The 4,701-nt window shown below is 47.5% G+C and overlaps 1 non-coding gene across 1 annotated transcript; it reads right to left on the reverse strand.

Moving 5' to 3' along the window:
* Positions 1 to 4,204: 4,204 nt before the first annotated feature.
* On the reverse strand, positions 4,205 to 4,287 carry trnal-uaa (transfer RNA leucine (anticodon UAA)). Its single transcript has one exon. It is a non-coding gene; the product is annotated as a tRNA-Leu (tRNA).
* Between the last annotated feature and the right edge of the window lie 414 nt (positions 4,288 to 4,701).

Raw genomic sequence — 4,701 nt, forward strand, 5'->3', positions numbered from 1 at the left:
GGGTACATTTCATCTGGTCCTGGTGATTTTTCCACATTCAAGGATGCTCATCCCATTTATACTTCCTCTCTCCTTAAGTTATCACGTCCAATACTTCACACTCCTCCTCCTTCATAACAATATCTGCATCACCCTCTCATTCGGGAAAACAGTAAAGTATTCATTCAGGATATTGGCAACATCTTCCACCCCGATACAAAGGTTACATTTTTGATCTTTTATGTGCCCTGCTGTTTGCTTAGTTGCCTCTAACTCTCATGTTTTGTTGCAACATCTTTGGGTCCATTGTTCCTTTGTTTGTTCATGTTCTTTCCTGCTTTCTCTTTGCTTTTCACCGCTGCTCCCAAACGCCTCCAGTGCAGTCAAAACACAAGGTGTCATTCGTAGAATTCGAACCCACGCCTCCAATGGAGACTGCGACTTGAACGCAGCGCCTTAGACCGCTCGGCCATCCTGACTACCTGCGACATGCTATCAATGCTAAGAAAATTATTCATTCTTTGTGAAAGTATTTGTGAGATTGTGGAAATGTCTGGAGGAGGAAAGACCAGCGGGAAAGCTCGAGCCAAGGCCAAGTCTCGCTCCTCCCGAGCTGGACTGCAGTTCCCGGTGGGCCGTGTTCACAGGCTCCTGAGAAAGGGTAACTATGCTGAGCGTGTGGGTGCTGGAGCCCCGGCCTATCTGGCTGCTGTGCTCGAGTATCTGACCGCTGAAATCCTCGAGCTGGCCGGGAACGCAGCCCGGGACAACAAGAAGACCCGCAACAACCTCAGACACCTGCAGCTGGCCGTCCGCAACGACGAGGAGCTCAGCAAGCTGCTGGGAGGAGTGACTATCGCTCAGGGCAGGGTGCTGCCTAATATCCAGGCCGTGCTGCTGCCCAAGAAAACCAGCGCTCAGAGCTCCCAGAAAGAGTAAAGCGGCCAAAATGTCATCAAATAAACCAAAGGCTCTTTTCAGAGCCACCCACAGTCTCTGTGAAAGGACTGGTTACTGTCAGGAGGGAGTCAGTGATGGAGTTATTGGAACAGTGGATTGACCTGTTTCACATCTGTCCAGGTGTGTTTTCAGTTCCCTCTCTGGATTTCGCTCTGTTTCTCTGCTCACACATCTCCCCCTCTAGTTAAGTGAAGAAGTGAACTACAGGGTGTCAGAATCAACAATTTAATAAATCCCGCTGCCTTCGATTTTATAAATCCCGAGATTATCCCGGTACATTAACGGGAACTGGTTCGGAGCTGATGAATTAATTTAATAATGGAAGTGTCCGGGTTAATTCTCTGTTTTTCATTTGGACAGTTTGAATTGTGTTTTTTTTTCTCTCTCCGGTGATCTGAGCGCCGCTTCTCAATGAGAATCTGCTCCCGGAACAGAGTAAATGCAGGAAGGAAGAGGCCATTCTCGGGCTGTGTGTTTCTCTCCTAACCTGATCAGTTTAGACCGCACTGTTCCCAGAGGACGGAATCAGTGAGAGTTGTGCACACACAGGAGCTGAGTCCATTGCAGCGCTTTCAGGTGTGCCTTCCCCCCGGCCCTCCCTATTCTCCGGACACAGAGCTGTCTGTTTCCCCCGGCGGCGGGATAGAGTCGGGGATTCTCTCCCCGCAGTGTCAGGGTCTGCAGCCCCGGGGAACTGGCGGTTTCAGTCAGAGTGACCGAGCTGCCTTACATATCCTGTGTACTGATCTCCAATGGATTCAAATATTAGTGAACTCATTGGGTAATGTTTGTAAATAACCCTCATGTGAACGGACCCGGCTCCATTAATGCCTTCCAAATAAAACTGGGATCCATTTCTTTTCCCCAAATGCCAGCTAACGGATCCCAGGAGCGGGGTTGAGATTGTGCTGAGCAGCAATGAGTCTCCGGTAATGCTGCTTTCTAAATTCCAGATCAGCTCTCAGTCCGACAGGCCTTTCGGGAAAGTGATGTGACAAAACAGAAACCATGTGGCCGCCCCTCCAATCTAATGGGTTTGATGATGAACAGAGATGGCAGCTCTTTCCTTTGCTGATTTGGTGTCTCTGAAAAGAGCCCTTGTTACACTTGTTACTGAAGCTGGGTTTTAGGTGCGTTCCCCGCGGATGCGGCGGGCCAGCTGGATGTCTTTGGCCATGATGGACCGGGATCATTCTGGTGAATCTGCTAATTTTCCGGCAGAAGCATCAGTCGCTGTTTGAACTGTTTAAAGTCAGGGATGTATTAGCAGCCAGAAAGTGAAGGGCAGTTCATTGCTCCCTGCAGCATTATCCGCCTCTTTCAGGAGAAAAGATCAGAAACCGCTCGTTTCTGTCAGTCCCCGAGAAGCCTGTGAGAAGCGGTTAGTCGCTAATTTGTTCCTTTTACAGAGTGGAAGCTGATATTTGTCCCGTTTTAAATTGCTGAACCGGACCATCCTCCCGCCGCTTACAGTTAACAGATTGACAAATGAAAACGATTCCCAAAATCGCGTCAGGATTTTGTGACGGTAAATACAGTAAAACAGAACAGAAAATGAGAGGTTTTAAAATTGTTGCCTGAAAATTGAAATTTTCCATCACTTCAATTCCTTCCTGCTCTGGAATTGCCAGGCTTTTTCCAATTGGAAAATCTAAGCCAATGAGAACTTCTATTTACTTATATGTGATTCTCCTATTGGTTAAGAATTGGATTGAGAAGCGGGTGACCAATCAGAGACAGAGTCAAACTGCGGGGATTCCAGGCCCCCAGTAACTGAGCTGAAACTGTTCAGATTGACAAACCCTGTCAGTAGCTTCACACATTGGACACTTCACACTGAGTCATTCAAGGGCTGGTGTGAGAAAAGCTTCAGATCCTGTCATTACTCTCTGAATCATTATTCATCTCGAACCAAACAATTAATAAATTTGAAGCAGTGAAGAGACTTTTCACTCTCACTGCAGAATGTGTCATCTGGGGAAATAAGGAACTATTATTTTGGGAGATTCCAGGTACGTTCCTCCCTGAACAAATCCATTCCTAACATTCCCGATCACAGCCTATCCCAGCTCCTGTTTTCACCCGACTCCAGCTGAATTGGAGAATCTCATGTGTTGGGGTTTGAGTTGTGAGGTGGGGTTTCTCCGCCAGTGTTACTGTCTTACAAACTCTCCCCCTGAATTTGTGAACTGAGACTGCACCGAACACATCCCCAGTTAGAGTGAGGGCCGGACATCCCTCTGTTTTATGACAGAGAGTGGGGAAAGGGCTGGGTGGAGGGGAGTCACCAGGGATCCTGGATTTACTCCAAATCATTTCCATGTGGAATCTGCAGGCGGGGCCTGGACAGGGATCATTTGATCAGGGGATCAGCTCTTTCCTGAGAGATGCGGGTGGCTCTGAGAAGAGCCTTTGTGTTCAGATGTTTACAAGTTTCCCGCGCTTTCACTTCTTTCCAGACCCTGCTTTCTGAGACTTCGGTGCTTTCGGCTTGACCTTGCTCTTCCATGTCTGCACTTTCTTCAGCGCCTTTCCGCCCGCCGCACTCATGCCTTTTTTTACCTTCTTCGCAGGAGACTTTTTCTGAAGCGCTGCTTTCTTCACCGCCTTATTTGGCGTTGCCGCCGCCTTGCTGCTCGTTTTCTTGGCTGTTACTTTCTTTGTTGTCACTTTCTTGTCTGCTGGTTTCTTCACTAAAGATTTCTTGTCTGCTGGTTTCTTCACTGAAGATTTCTTGTCTGCTGGTTTCTTCAGTAAAGATTTCTTGGCTGCTGGTTTCTTCACCTTCTTTCCCACTTTTTCCTGGGTTTTCCTTCTTGCTGATTTTGAAGGAGCGGGAGGCGCCCTGTCCCTTGTTCTGCACCAGGGAGCCTTTGTTCAAATTCCTCTTGATACTTTGCTTGATCTGGGTCTTGAGCTTCTCCTGAGCGGTGGCAGACCTGCAAGGAATCAACTACCAGCTAGCGTATAAAGCGAGACCAAGGCTCAGGGCCTTCAGTTACCTGGAGGGGAGTCGGAGAGGCAGCGAATTCTGTGAGGAACCACAATCCAGGAAGGATGAGAAGGTCATTGTCAGGGTACAGAGGAGATTAAGTTAAAGATTTACCAGTTTATAAGCAAGCGCAGAGCCAAGGAACGGTGCTGGGGCAGATCAAATAATAGGAAGCTGTGATCAGTTGGAAGGCAAGAGTGATTAAATGACAGAAGAGATGATGGTGCAAGGCAAAAGTCAGGGAAATAAAAAGTAACATTTTATAAGCACAGATACCAGGAGTGGGGTTTGAACCCACATAGACGTATGTCTATTGGATCTTAAGTCCAACGCCTTAACCACTCGGCCATCCTGGTACGTTAGCCCACCACTGAAAATGAAATTTAATGTGATCCGGGTGCCATCTGGCCTTTTCCAATATAAAGTTATGACTCCTCTCCCATGCTAAATTGGACCCTTCATTATTTATGAACCTCAATCGGATCACCCCTCATTCTAGGTTTCTCTAAGGTGTAGGGTCCCAACTCTTTTAGTCTAACTTGATAACCAAGATGTCTTATACTGGGAATTCGTCGAATGTCTCTCCTCTGTACCCTTTCCAAAGCCTCAATATCACCCATCATGTGAGGAGACCAAGACTGGATACAATATTCCAAGTGAGTCCTGACCAAGGTTTCATAAAAGGACAAATTCGGGACATCTCAGATACTGAAGGAGTCCGTGTCCAGAAGCAGCAAGACCTGGACAACATTCAGACTTGGGCTGCTAAG

Source organism: Heterodontus francisci, unplaced genomic scaffold (assembly GCF_036365525.1).
Source record: "Heterodontus francisci isolate sHetFra1 unplaced genomic scaffold, sHetFra1.hap1 HAP1_SCAFFOLD_43, whole genome shotgun sequence".
In the NCBI taxonomy this organism is placed as follows: Eukaryota; Metazoa; Chordata; class Chondrichthyes; order Heterodontiformes; family Heterodontidae; genus Heterodontus; species Heterodontus francisci.